This window comes from Taeniopygia guttata, chromosome 3 (assembly GCF_048771995.1).
Source record: "Taeniopygia guttata chromosome 3, bTaeGut7.mat, whole genome shotgun sequence".
In the NCBI taxonomy this organism is placed as follows: Eukaryota; Metazoa; Chordata; class Aves; order Passeriformes; family Estrildidae; genus Taeniopygia; species Taeniopygia guttata.
This window is the reverse complement of record NC_133027.1, coordinates 104,109,567-104,124,775: the sequence shown is the minus strand read 5'-3', so window position 1 is coordinate 104,124,775 and position 15,209 is coordinate 104,109,567. Positions and strand designations below refer to the sequence as shown.

The following is a 15,209-nucleotide window of genomic DNA, read 5'->3' as shown; positions in this document are numbered from 1 at the left end:
TCAAGTACAATTCAAGTTTAAATCTTAAATGGTGTCACTTCTTAGTGCCTCAGTGTAGCCATATGTAAAATGGGGATAATTACTTACTTCATTAAGGTGTGGTGCTTGTAAAATGCTTGAGAGTCTCAGATGAAAAGGAGTGCTTGCAAAATGTAATTATAATATTATTATGCCAGAGGTAAGGCATAGACTTGTGATTCCATGTATAGTGTTTAAATACAATTACTTATCTATCAAAATCAAGAATCTGTGCTATTTCTCCCTCTCAGCTCCTGATCCTCTTACCATTAACAATCTGAGTAATCCTGACGCCAGTGAATCTGCTCACTTACTCCTTCAGTAAGGTGTACAAGAAACAAACAGTAACAGCAACTCCAAAATAGTATCAATTCTCATTCATCACTATTTTTTATAATCTTCCCTGTTTGCAAGAGTCCTTAAGTGCCTCAAAGTGTCACAGTTGTTTTAAACGGATACCTGCCTTTAACATTTCTGTAGATGCCTATTGCTACCAGAGGTATTTGCACACACTTTCTAGAATGTAGATTAATTTTGGGAAGTGGATAATTTAAAATAAGAGTATTTTTTCAGGCAAAAATAATTTTGCAAACGCATCTTGTGCAGATGCACAAGAGCATCTACACATAAATTCTAATATTCACGTTGCTCTTAAGCCTACTTGATTTGGTGCAATATATTCAACGCTGTTGGCCAGCCTGAACCTTCCTGACAGTATTCCTACAGCGTGATGTGTTCCCTGCTCCTTTTGTCATTTACACGAGGCATCAGATGGACTTTCCTACATCTGGCAAGTCCTGGGCATTTAGTGTAATTACAAACCATCACATTTTAGGCCAACTTCAGGTTTTCTCCTGTTTGCTTTCCAGCAAAGCACAGACGCGTGACAGCGGCATCATGAGCGTTTTTCCATCAAGGGTATTTTACCCTCTGTGCAGCTGGAAGAGATGGGGTAACCACACTTCTTCAAGTGAGGGTCACACAGTAAGCAGGAGACCGAAAGGGCTGAGATGGAAAGAGCAGAAGCAAGCACAGGGAGGAATGGAAAGAAACGACGCTGTCGCGCAAGGTTGCAGGAGATGGACAGGGAGTAAAGGAAGGGCAGAAAAGTGGTTACAGCGCCTTCGTACGGGAGGGCTGGAAGGAGGATCTCAGGAGCTTCCAGGCCCACGCGTGCGGAGCCTGTCGCATCTCCCCGCCCGCCCAGTCCCAAAGTCGGGCTGGGGGTGCTCCCCCGGAGCTCCTGGGCGGGCCGGGCCGACACGGGCGTGGAGCCCCACGGCGGGAGGGCCGGGAAGGGGCCGGGACCCGCACCTGGCGGCTCCGCGCTCCTCGGGAGAGCCGCCGCCGGCACCGCCCGGATTGGCAGCAGCCTGCGCCCTCCTCTTCCTCCCTCCTTTTCCCTCCTCCGCGGGGTGGGTTTCAACCCTCCTCCGCCTACCTTGGGGAGGGGGTAAGAGTTGAAAAAGAAAAAAAAAAAGAAAAAGAAAGAAGGAAGGAGAAAGAGAAAAGAAATCCCAAGTCGCGTCCCCGACGTCTCCGGGCCCCGCGGCCGCAGCGGCCGCCCCACATTCCTGGCATTCCTGGGCCGTGACTCCCCGCGCCGCCCCAGCCCCAGCCCGGCCCCGGCCCCGCCGCCTGCAGCTCGCCCGCCCGCCGGCCCCGCTCGCCCCCGCGGAACACCAGTCTCCTCCCTCCCGCCCTGCCTCCCTCCTTCCCGCACCCCGCGGCCGGCAGCAGCAGCTCGGGGCGCCCGGCCCTCCGCGCCGCCAGCGGCGGCCGCAGCGCCCTCCCGGCCGCCCCGCCGAAGTTCCTCGCGGTGGCCGGGCCGGGGCGGCGGGAGCCGCTCTCCCTGCGCAGCGCCGAGGGACCGCCGCCTCCCGCGGGGGCGCACAAAGCCGGAGCCGCCGCGCTGCCCAGCAGGTAAGGAAGGAGCCGCCGCAGAGCTCGCTCGAGTTCGGGACTTTGGAACAGCCCGAGCGTGCTGGAGCGTGCGGGCGGCAGCGTTTGCGCGGGGCTCGCTGTGCCGGCAGCGGGCTAGCACGGCTCCGCCGGGTGTGCGCCGCTGTCCGTGAGCCACCGAAATAGCCGTGCTCGCCTTACACATGCCAGTCGGTGTGACCTGCGATAAGCGAGCCTCGGACGGTCCGTCCGGCCCGTGGATTTAATCTGTTAGACACTCAGATAACACGGCATTTGTCTAGTCGAGAGGTGATTGTAAATAGCGAGGAACGGGCAGGGCTCCGTGCTGGGCTGCCTCTATTTACATCGCGGCATGCCCGTGTTTGCCTTCCTCTCCGCCCGGGGCTTTGCCTTGCTCTTTGTTAGTTACAGTCAAGCCTAAACTGGCCGTCTTCAGCAAGTCTGTAACTCTGCCGAGTGCTGCAGCTAAGATCGCAGCGAGGCAGGGAAGAGTGACATCTGCTCTCGTTTCTGATGTGGCAAAGTCGATGAATTGTTAAGATCTCAAACCAGCTCACTTTATTGGGGTGTATTTGGGACGAGCGTTACATAATGTATGTGTGGTATGTGGATATGATGTATGCTGGAGCTTTCCTATCGAGTATGCTTTATCTCTCTAATGTGCATAAAATGATCATATGTTTCCATTATAAGCAACTCTTTGGTTGTTTGTAACTTTAACAAGGTGGGAACAGTGACCGGTAAAAGGCTCAGATTCAATATATTGTTGCCCAAGAAGTTTTCTGGGATAGTTGGCATGTAGCCTGAAACCATAGAAGAAATGCTTTTACCAGAAGCCAGTTCTTTATCTTTAACTATACAGATAGTTGCTACAGGGTTTGGTTATTCCAAAAGCACTGCTAAATGCTGCAGTTCTTCAGAGTTTGGAGAAATATTCTTATAAAATGGCTCCCCCCCCCCCCCCCCAATCACAAGTCAACAAGTCACCACCTGCCAACTTCCATATTGTGAGAGGAGATAGCTCTTTTGGAGGAGAGGTGTGAGGGGAGGCAGTCCCAGCAGGGACTGTGTTCTCATTATCCAGCTAAGAATGTCCCATCAAATATGAGTGACAAAATACAGATTAAACTCCTTTTGCTCTTGGCTCTTGGCCTCTGGGGGTTTTGTTGCTGACATCTAGTAGTTGTTATGTGGTATAAAATAAAGGGTGTGTTGACATTATAGTAATGCCAATAAGCTTTAGGACCTAGTCTGTTACTGGCACTGCTTGAACTCTTTCTGGTATCTTTAAAGGCTGTGCCAGAGTTGTTTACAGACAGAGGGCACTTGTGTATATCTCACGGGTCATGATACAAAACCTGGGAGCTTTGCAAATTTATGGGCTGAAGCACAGCCCATCAGCTAAAAGATAATCCTTAAAATCTGTGGCAGAGCTTGTAGGCCATCAGTTCTGCCAGTGCATTTGGTGTGAGAAGCTGTATAAAGTATGTCTGCCTTGATGCATCCTCAAGGAATCCAGTGGTGCATACCAAGGCCAGAGCAAGGGCTGCTGGGCTGATCTCTGTACTGAGCAATATGAGCTTTTGTATGTACATTATATTTAGAGTTTTACACGTGCCTTTTAAATGTTTCTGTAATAGTAGCAGAAGTAGCTTTGGTGCAGCATTGTTCATGAGGGTTAATTAGCAACCAGTGTTAGTACTAATGACTGACTTTTCTCATGGTCATTCTTGTCCAGCAGAAGCCCATGAGTCAGTTATTGTAACTTAGGTATGGAATGACTTTCTATGAAATGCATCTACTCTTGTGCACTTAGCGAATTGCTTTGGCCAACAGTGGCTCCTCCAATCATGGAGAAAGTATTTTACATATATACATACAAATAGAGTTGTGTGCATATTTCTGATATTTCTATGGCTTCCTTTTTCTATGTTTATAGAGCTGAGCCAATCTGCTGCTCTTCGTTCGGTTTCTCTTCATACGCAGTGAGGCTGTGTTTGATTAATTGTTACTTAAGTAGCTCGTTTTAATATGGATTTACATTTAGCATAGGTATATGCAGTATGAAAAGTGTACTTGAACTCCATCTCCTTAGCTGGAAGCGAATCCTCTGTTGCAAGGATTTGTCAGCTGAGGGGGAAACGTATAAATTGATGGTTGTATAGAACAGGTACAAAGTTTTCAGCAGGCAGTGCTGTTCAGCAGCATATACATCCTAGTCCTGCAAAGACCCACCCAATGTGTTTCGATTCACCTTGCCTTTCAAATGCCTTTGAAACCATGGGATTTCTTTTATATATGTAATAATAAATGTGTATACAAGTCCTTGCAGGAGCTGGGCTATAATACGTAGTATGCAATATATTTGTGCATGTGTAGCCAGCTCAGTTGTAAGAACATTTCAGTAAAGGCCTAATTTTTATGCTGAGCAGATGCCATAGAAATATTTTTTATGTCTAAGTCCACTGTGAAGTACAGCATACCTTTGCCTATTATGCTTTGTGGAGTTCCATTGGAACAGATCCTGATCTTTGACAATAAAGCAGTACCGTGTAGTTTTTCCTCCTGTGTGGAGGGAGTGTGGTACAAGACTGTGCACAAGAGTCTCTGAAGTTTTATGTGAAAAAGTCAGGTTCCTTTTTTAAAATCTACTGGTTTTCTATTCAGAGACTTCATGAAAGCTGCTGCCTCCAGCTAGGAAATTGTTAAAAATATATATTAAAAAACAAGAATTAAAGAGTAATTCCTAAAGGAATGGAGGTAGACTGGAGCTGAAGTCCATGTTTGTGGTAAAAATATGATTTTGGTTGCATTGTCCAACTCCTATCCTCCTGTGCCTGGTGCAGGGGACCTTAAAACTGAGTGGGTTGGTGCAGCTTCCTCTGGTGGTGCAGGATTCAGTCCATGTCCAGAGCAAGTGTAGCCTGTCCCATGGGGTGCCCTTGTTCTCCTTAAAGTCTTTTGGTTGCTGTGCATGTGGAGCTGAAGAGATTATTGGTGAGGAGACATGTCACACCCTCTGGAGGAATAGGGCTCCTCACCAACGTGGAGATAGCCCCAGCAGCAGGAACTGCACTCCATGACTCTTCCCCTTTCTTTTGGGATGTTGGCAGGAATGAGGGGAAATCAGGAATGTAAAAGGAATTAAAGACACAAGATTATGGTGCAGCACAATATATGTAAAAAGAAGTGTATATTTGTTCTATAATGTATTTCCTACCTTATCATGGCTGTTCTAATAAGCAATTGAACATGTTCTTGTCAGCTACAAGTGAATACCTAAGTGACTGTAAATTTAACTAACATTAAGAAAGTTTTCTGACCAAAGGACTTCTCTGGTGGATGTTGGGTATATGACATGATGGATACATGCTGGCTTGGGAAGAAGCAAATGCTGACCCCTCTGATGTCCTGCAGACATTGTGACAGTCTTATTTTCTGCTCATGTAGAGTTTAGGTACCAAGCTTTGTTCAGCACCAAGCACGTCTTCTGGAAACTGCAACTCTTCTTTCTAATTCTCACTCAGTCTACCTGAATACTTTTTTATTTTGTCAGTAACAACATAAACCTAAAATTACATTATGTGATATATAAACTCCTCTGAAAAGAGGGTGGTGAACATGCATGTTGGTGATCTAATAAATTAGATGAATGATGGTGTGCCAAAACTTGCTAATGATGCAAAAGTATTTGGATTAGGCAAGATTGAAGAAGACTGAGAAATTGTAAAGGGGATCCAAGAAAGCTGGGTGAAAGGGAAGCATAGCAGATGATGTTGATAAATTCAAGAATATGCATGTTAGATGGAATAATCAAATTACTTGTTCATGTTACTGGTTTGTAAATTAACTATATTTATTAAGGTGGAGAGGAAGATTTCAACAGTGTTTTATTTGAACTTGTGTGCCTTCTTAATGCTTAGTGTTGGGCCATAGTTGTTGAAGAAAAATGCTGTAGTTGTTTTGCAAGATTGTGCTAATGAGACAAAGGAAGTTATTAAACTGGTGCTCAAATTCAGCTGGAATAATCAGTTTGTGGTCTCCTATCACAGGAGAGTGATTGAAAAATATTCATATGACGTTGAACAGAAAATATGAATGTAGGACTGTTTCAAGGGGGTCAGTTAGAGGAGGTAGGATGTATATGTGCAAAATAGTGCTTGACCATTACCTTTTGATACAATGACTTGTTATAGGGAGTAGTTTGAAAGACAAAGTGTATAATACTTCTAAATCACCATTTCTGGTGTATACCACCAAAGGAGAGCATATAAGCCAAAGCCTGTTAGGATGAGCAAGACAAGTGTTCCTAGGAACAGGAAGAACAGTCACAGCTACAATGAAGGCATGTTAACTGTACTGCTCTAGGGCGTAAATCAGCCTGATCTGACCGGGATTGAGAAATTTCTCTTAGGACAGATGATGCTATATGTGTCTGTTTGTGATATTTTATATATTTTTTTACAGGGTAAGCTGCTCTTAGAAGCAGGGTATTGGGCTCATGATTAGAAACACGTTAGCAATTTAGTTTCTCTATTGTACTGTGAATGATGCTGATTTTAATTACATATTCATGCAGGGGTAATTGAAAGATTAATTTTTTGTATATGTTCAGGTTTCATGGAAAGTATGTCTTGGACTTTAAGTCTTTAACACATTCAAGTTTGATGTTTTAACTTACTGAGATGTGCTCTGCTATGGCCTGGGCTGGCATAGAGAAGGACAGAAGTGATGGCTAGGCTTCATTTAAAAGGCAGATAGCACTGCTATCTGCAATTAGTCATTTTGGTTATCATTTCTAGTATGTTTTCTGATGGACAAATGGTATTTTAAAATTTGGGTTAATATAAAGAGTTAATATAAATAGTTTTGATTTCTGTAATAGAATGATAGTTCTGTGGCTGTGAGAAGCACAAGGACTGGTTTATGGAGGTAACTGCATCTCTTGCAGTGGGTGTTTCAAAGAAAATATTGTCAAAGCAGTAGTGTACCAACACCACAGTATACTTGACTCTTGCATATCTATCAGCTGGGGGAAAAATTGATTTATTAGCAGGCACTGTGTGATTGATCTAACAATCAACACCTCATGTTAACAGATTATTGTATGTAGTGTGTAACATAGTTAAGAGTTGTCTGTAAAAGTTTCACTAAAATATGCTGAAAGAATAAAAAGCCAGGACTTGTGCAACTTTTAGGTGGTCTAACAAGCCAGAATGAGCTGTCTTACAACCTGCCTGCCTTGCAGCTATCTGCAAAATAAAATGTGGACTGGCTTTGCCTTCCCTGTTGAAAAGACTGAAGTTGTGTGAAGGGAGCCTTGCACTGTTTTTTGAACTCAGATAATAAAGTTTATGGGAAGGCTGTCATTTGTAAAGGTGCATAAAAGTGATATTCTCTCCTGGGACATTCTTTGGCCATTGGGTTGGATTCAAAGCATATCACTCTGAAGGACAAAGGGGTAGGGCCTTAGCCCAGGAGAAGTTGGCAGTGTAGGAGAAGCAGGAGGCTACCAGTAGTTGTTTTAACTTGTGTTTGTGAAATTCTTTCTTGTTTTTACAACTGAGAAAATAGTTTGCATTCCTAAGGTTTTTGAGATTAGCTCTTATCATGGAACTCCCTCTTTTGAGAGGAGGCATTCACTACCTTGTAGATAAAATGCCTTTAGGTTTTTATTGGCGATGATAATTGAGCCTGGTTTTTGGACAAGCCTGGGCAAAATCAGGGGACTTTGCCAATCAGAGATTCAACAGATAGAAGCCAGATCCTGTTTTTGATGTCTATCACTGGTGCCATTTTGATTTTGACCTCTGCACACAAGACTTTCATTTGACCTTTCAGTGCAAAATGTGTCCTGTTGGTGGTGGAAACCCTGCATTTTCTGGGTATGTGATATGCAGCACTTATCTCAGATGCTTTGAAAGTGAGACAGTGTGTAAAGGAATTTCTACACAAAACATTGTGCCTGTTTACCAGAACAAAGGAAGACAGAGGGGAAGGCAAGGTATTTGGGCTTAATTTGCCCTGTGCTGAGGTGAAGTGAAACTTCTGTTGCCTTCAGATGGATCAGGCCTTGAAAGTCCTACCTCAAACACAGGAAAGAGGCATTTCAGAGGAAATCTGACTTCTCCCTTAGGAGCTTTGCAAAAGGCCCCATGTGGACAGACCTGCCTCAGGAAGAAAAACCCTGATGAGCTTTAGGGGTGGGAATTAATTTCAAAGGTTCTGGAAAACAGGCATCTGAAATGATAGTAATTTTTCTTTTATTTTTTCTTGTTTTTCCTAGTTTGGCATACTTTTAAGAGCTACTGTGTGTAATTGATGTCTGTTTACATTCCTTATAGTGTTATGAAGATTCAGCCCATTTAGGAAGATGCTTTGGTCAGTTTACCAGATAAAGAAATCCTCTGCTAATTGAAGGGGATGGCTGGTGTAGTCTGCTGCTGGTAGACAGAAATACTGACAGAAGTTCAGATCTCTATCAGTTTCAGAATGGAGGGTGGACAGGGCAAGTTTCTGCTTGTGAATAAAACAACTCATGTAGACATTTGAGTTAAGTTCCTGTGATTCCTTCCACCTTTGCCAAGACTGTGCTATGGGAATCTGTGACAGCAGAGGAAGCTAAATCACAGTATTGATATGCTGCCCCACTTTGTTGTGGTTGACAATGACAGGGTTTTTTTGCAAGTTCTCTTCCGTGTATCCATGTTCCCATTTTAGCTTGGTGCCCCAAAATGCATCAGTGCCGAGCTGGAAATCTTGTTTGTAGAACAGAACTGAAATATTGCAGGGGAGCATTACTGAGGTGCGATAACATTTAACATCCAAATGGTAAGTAGGTTGGTTGCTAGCATTTTCACTTCCTTTTTTTTAAAATTATCTTTCTTTCTAACAAGGGGGACATAAAAGCGGCCATTTAAAGATAAACGTTATTTTTAATTTTTGCATATTTTAGGGCTTTTGCTATACAGTTTGATGTTGCATGCTGCTTAACATTATCTACAAAGAAGTATTTAAATATAGTGTTGTATATGGAGAAATACATATAAATTCATAAGTAATGTTTTTGCATTCCTTTCTGTATTGTAGAATGTACTGGGAAGTTTACAAATAGGAAAAGACAAAATACATTATTTGAATTACATTCTAAGGAAGAGGAGAAGAAATGGCTTGGTGCAATAGGCACACTATTGTGTGTTGGGGAATGCTGGCCTGTATTATTAAGGATTTTGGTTACTTTGGTCATAGTCTGCCCTCTGCAGCTGGTTCACCTCTTGAAAGCTTTTCTGGTTTCTGCATTTGATTAGGAAATTGCCATGTGCATTTGAATATTCAAATTCAGAAATGCAGATTTATGGTTCAGTAATTGGGGCAGTTGTTTTGGAAGAAAATTACTGATGCCACCTCAAGACTTGCTTGACTTTATGAAGTGATGAGCATTTCTCTGAAGCTGGAATGAAAAGAAGCACCTCTAAAGGAGAATGCAGCAGCTGGGGGTAGGAGATTTTCTCTGCTAGCTGTGTGTTAGTTTTGCTCTAGCTGCTCTTGCTCCCTGCTGCTGATGTAGCAACCTAAAACTGTTGGTCACAGAATGGCTCTGAGTTCTTATAGTGTGCATTTGTATATAACTTTTCACTGCTGAAAGGGTAACCTGTGGATAGGTTGAGCTTTCAAAACTTTGTCTAACGATGGCCCAGTTGTCTCTTTTGATGTACAAATGGGTTTATCCAGAGAGACTGATGTAGTCATGCAGTTTTTCCTTGAACCTGACTCAGGTGAGAAGACTGCCACCCATGCACTAATTAATCTGTCAAAACATCTGACGAGGGGTGGGTGCACTTTGGAGACAACTAGTCATTTTATCTATTAGTTAATAATGTCGACTTTAGTTGATGTTATATAAGGTCTTACCTACCTTTGTAATTTCAGTAGAAGTTTGTTAACACGCTTAACTTCCATGTTAGCTTTGTGTTGTCAGTGTCCTTTGCAAATATCACTAGTTCTCTGCATACAGCTGTGAAATTCTGCATTTCCTACCACCCATACATTCAGCAATACACTGCAGTGGTCATGGCTGGCTGGACTGTGAGCTGGTGATAATAAAGTTCCTCTGCATGTAAATGTGTTCAATAAGCTAACTTCAAGTAACATTGTCCACTGTTAAATGTCACTTAATTTTCCTCTCTCTGCTGTATTTTATATTGTGGATTTATAAAGTAATTTATTTTTTAACTTGTGATGGAATTAGAGCAAGCCCATTTGTCAGTCTCTTCATGTTGTATGTTTCAGTCAAAGAGAGCAGCAGAGGATGGGACAATGACAGGGAAGGATAATCCTTCATTATTCCAATAGTTTCTTATGATGAAGAAAACAGGTTTGTGCATGTTTATCTCAAGAAGGCTTTTTACCACAACCTGAGTGCCCTGTGGCAGTGTTTTTAAAGCAGAACATGTTAGTTTTGTTAAGTGCCTTTTGCAAAAGTTAAGATATGTGAATGAAAATAACATTTAAAACTTATATGTTGAGAAAGACCCTTTGGTAATACAGTTAATAAAATAATTTTATAAGTTCAAGGCAGAATTTAGATTGTTTATTAGGAAAACTTCCCAATAATAAACTCTATGATCTATAGTATTTGTTTCTTAGGAATAGTTCTGTTGTCGGAACTGTGTTAAAATAAGACTCAACAGTCCACTGAAACATTCACTGAAGAGTCAAAGTCTTTGTCAGAAAAATGGACAAGGTTCTGGCTTTGTAATCAAAGAGGTCACTTTCTCCATAGTGCTTTGAAATAATAAAGTATGTTTGAATTTAAAAACCTGTGATATTAGCTCAAGTAATTTTTTTTTTTGCCATTCTTTTAGAGAGAAAAATGAATTGGGTTACTGACCTTGGGGGAAAAAAAAATCAAGGATTTTTTTTTTTTTGGTTGTTGTTTTGTGGGGTTTCTTTTTTTGCTTAAGTATTTGAACCCATTTTTTAGCAAAGGATCTGGTAAAATGGTAGTATGAAACCAATCCAGAAATCTTTAAGTACGTACTTTTGGCCGTGCAGTGTTTTGGGGCCTTCATGAACAAAGTGACCTCCTTTGCAGCATTTCATACCTCCATACCTGTTCTTCGGTAGACACATTTGCTTTCTCCTGAGGCATTTGACAGGCCATGCATTCATCCACCTGTGTGTGTGTGCCTGCCCCACCTGTGGCTGTCTTGAGGTGTGATGCCCAGGAATGTTCCACGTTGGCCACGCTGGGTGCCTTGTACACCATGTTCCCTTGGGCATCATTTCACCTGCTCTCTGCAACATGCTCCAAGCAAGGTCCTAAATGCCTCTCACAGAGAACCAGCATGGATAGGAACTGTTTGGGTGATGACTTAAATGTAGATTTCCTTCACTGTTATCTCAGTGAAGTTATTATACTGGTATGTGTGGTGATTTTGTGCACTGGTATGTGTGGTGATTTCTGCGTACAGCCAACAGGTCAAACCTAAGAGAATTTAATCAGGGTAACAAACTGATAGGGTTGCACAGAAAGGGGCTCTGCACCCAACAGTGCAGAATCTGTCCTGATGGTGTTGTCAGTGTTTCATTAAGTCTTTATGCGATGATTCCTCTCCCCATTAGGAAAAGAGATCGAAGAGAGCATGAAATGTTTGTGAGGTTTTTGTAGTTTTGTTTTATTTTAAAACATCTCTCATCCCCATAATGGTAGAGATATATAGGAAAGGTAAATGAAGTTTATAAAATAACAAAGGTAGTAAATGAAGTTTATAAAATAACAAAGGTATATGATTTTTAAGAGTAGTTGTGTCAATATGAAGACCATTAATCTGTAGTCTCCCAGATGTGGTGTTCCTTATTATGGACTGTGAATGATTGTGCTGCAAGCTGCCTATCACCACAACCGTTGTGCCATTGTACACTGGATTAGTGTCTAGACATAAACATGAGCTTTACCTCTGCAGTTTATATCTCTCAGAATTTAGAAATGTCAGACAATGAAAAGTTCACTTTGTTTTTAGGACACTTTGAAATACTGGAATCAATGATGGTATTTCATTGTAGCAAGTCTGTGTATCCCTTTAAAGATGAATGTCAAATCTTTCATATTTTCAGTGATTTTTGTACTTTCACATCTTCTTGACTTAAGGAATATGGCAAAGAGTGGTGTTTATGAAGATCTGGTGGAATGTTGAGCGGAAGGCGTTATTGAGTGTGTGGAAGCAGTTTGTGTACTAAGTTTGTTCAAACATAGATGCCTTAGCTCATGAACAGTGAGAACTGTACAAGGACAAACTGCAAGGTCAGAGGAAATTAAAAACAAAAGAATGCCTGATTGCCATGTCTGCTGAGACTGAGCACTGATTACACTATCCTTGTCCTACCAGGATCATGATCATGACAACTGTGTGTTATGTCCTTTGACCAGAATCATAGAATATCCTGAGTTGGAAGGGACCCACAAGAATCATGGAGTGCAACTCCTGTCCCTGCACAGGATGAGATCCAGAATTACACCATATGTCTGAGAATACTGTCCAAACACTTCTTAAATTGTCAGTCTCGGTAGATTACAAGGCAGAAGTAACTGAGACTTTGTTGGATTAAATTCAGCCCTCTTTTGGTGGAGGAGCAGCATTATTAGACAAAAGGGGCTCAGAGTCTTTTGCAAGAGGAGACACTTCAATACACATGGGTTCTAAGATTCAGAAGGTTAAGTGTCGCAGTTGGCTACATCCTGGCTCTGTAAGGCACCTCGCATCGTTACGTTACGTGCCAGGAGAGCGGAAAATTACAGCTCAGTTATTCAAGACTGTAGTAAATCTAGTTAATACCTCATACCTCTGACACATCTGTCAGTGTGGTATCATAATTATTTACCTTGGCACTGTAAGCTCCAGGCAGGAAGTCCAGTTGGTGAGCACTACATCCCCAAGCCTCCAGGATGTGCTTGCCAGCCCCGCTGCCACCGGCAGAGTTGGCAGCCCTGCTTACCAGAGCAGGGCATTCGTGTGAGCAGAGGTTTGCAGGGTCAGGACACCAGTTTGCAACAGGAAATTGCACTTCCAAAGGTGAGCGTGTGAAAGGGATCAGTAACTCCTGACAGCTTGTACCAAAGTAAATTCTGTGGGAGGTTATTACCTGCCAAGTTGGGTGCTGTGATTTTATTTTAAAACAGGAAGCTGTAGCAGTAAGTCTGGTGTGCTTACCCCAAGTTCCTTTTCTACACTTTTTAGCTTTGTCTGGGAATAAGTAAACACGTAAAATAATCTCTGGTTTTGTCATCTCTTTGGTAGCGTGCTTGTTTCCTGTATTATGAAAGTTATCATTAGATTAGCTGTGTTTAAGCTTCCTGTCTCACCAGGGTTTTTTCCATTATTTTTACAATCTCTTTCAGGAGGTACCCAGTATCATGTTTCTGTAATAAAGGTTTCACTTAAATTATATACTGGGGGTTGTTTTTTAAAATTTTTTCTCTGTCCACTTTCCTTACTTTGTCTGAAATATCTTTTCAACTCTAATACTTAACCAGTTTTTTTTGGTTTTTTTTTTTTTTCATTTAATAGCAGATGCTATTGTAATAACATGTGGGCCAAGAAAGCATAATGCAACTTCTGTCTGCAATTGGTGTGCTTATATAAATAGTAGAAAAAGCTCAACAACCTGCTTAGCTGTATTGCTACTTAGTCTTGCTCTTGTGGGGAAAGTGCAGTTGTTTAATAGGCGACCCTGCAGTTGTGAACTCTGGCTGAGAAAATAAATAATTGAGATGCAGTGTCATGTTTGGCTCATCTAGGGTAGAAATTGAATACATAAGTCTGGAAATACATAATCTTTATTCTCTTACCATTAAGTGTGAAAACTGTGGCCACTGAAAATAATGGAGTTTTAGAATTTTACATGTGCTCATTTTCTTATCAAACCAAAAGGTAAAGCTACACCTGAGGTTTTAAAGCAAAAAGTGGAGCTAAATTTTCAGAATGGTGAGGTAGAACTCTCTCAGGTCTGTTCAACCTTAGATCATGGGCATTTTGCCATTGCTCTGTACCCTGCTCAACCTTCTGCATGTCCCTTATGGTTAAGTCTAATTTCCCACTAATAGATGTCATTTGCTTGCTAGGGTGTATGTTTGCCTGTAGTGTTGGGTACAAGTGCACTTTTTAGTGTAGGTGAAGACTGGATGTAAAAGTCTTCAGGCTTGGCTTTAGCTTTTACCCTTTTCCTAAAACTTTTTTTTGGCTTTGCAAATGCAGCTGCTGTCTTGCCAATTGATGTTTCTTTGTGGATTTCATATCAAGTCTTGTGTTACTGCTGTAGAATATACACTAGATCCTTTTGTCTTTTTATCTTCAGTTGTATTACTGATTTTGGGAGTTACCAGGATAATATTTAGATTTTTTGTCATATTTTATTTTTGGGGAAGCCAACTACTTTCTTGGTTCATTGCAAGCTATTTGATACCTAAAATGTTCCATAACAGTTTCTTTCTGTGTTCATTAATTCATTTATTGTATCATCTAGACTGTTGCTAAATATGTACCTGTAGTGCATTTAGGAGAGTTTTGCCCAATTTGATACCAGCATTCACATTAATCCACTAACTCAAGTCTCTTTTTTCCTAAGCTTAGCAGCAGTGCTGTGGTATAAAATCTTGATCTTGCTTTATAATGATGCTTCTCCTTTACAGTAACTCTCTGTCATTTAATTTATTTGCTTCTAAAAGCTGTCTATTATTTTAGTAAATGACATGTTTATATTTTGAATTTCTAGCCTATGACTGCAGTAATGAGTAGCCCTTTCCTTTCTCTTGAAACATAGTTTCAGGCTCATCCTAATTGATTGCTTTCACTCATTTGCTGATGTTGTGCTCTTCATTTGAGCATCATTGTCTTGGTGGTAATTAAACAAAAGCCCAATTAAGTCTCCCGCTATACTGGGAAGCAGCTTGCCAGAATTTGACAGTACAACAAAGGACATTTCATTGAGCAATTTCTTCTGAAGGAAATCTCAGTGGAGGTCAGGAAAGCAGCACATTTGATTTTAGACACTTTACAGCTATCATTTTTAAATTATTTTAAATCTGTGACTGAGCCTTCTGCTCTGTTCCAAAGATGTGACTCAGAGCACTGCTTGTGGTGGAGAGTTAATTTCCATCCACTGACAACGTGAAAGCCCTCTTGAAACACCATATATCCAAAGCAAGCAAAGTGAGAGCAAGTAACCTCTTAGCTTCTTGGTGTATTTTTCAACATAGGATTTATGACAAA

General features: G+C 41.6%; 1 protein-coding gene across 1 annotated transcript in view; it reads left to right on the top strand.

Annotated features, from left to right (window-relative positions):
* The first annotated feature begins 1,410 nt into the window (after positions 1 to 1,410).
* Positions 1,411 to 15,209, top strand: part of PTPN14 (protein tyrosine phosphatase non-receptor type 14) — a 111,389-nt gene continuing 97,590 nt past the window's right edge. Inside the window, exon 1 of the mRNA XM_004175101.6 lies at positions 1,411 to 1,941. The gene's annotated coding sequence lies outside the window, so the exon portion shown is untranslated. The remainder of the gene's footprint in view (positions 1,942 to 15,209) is intronic.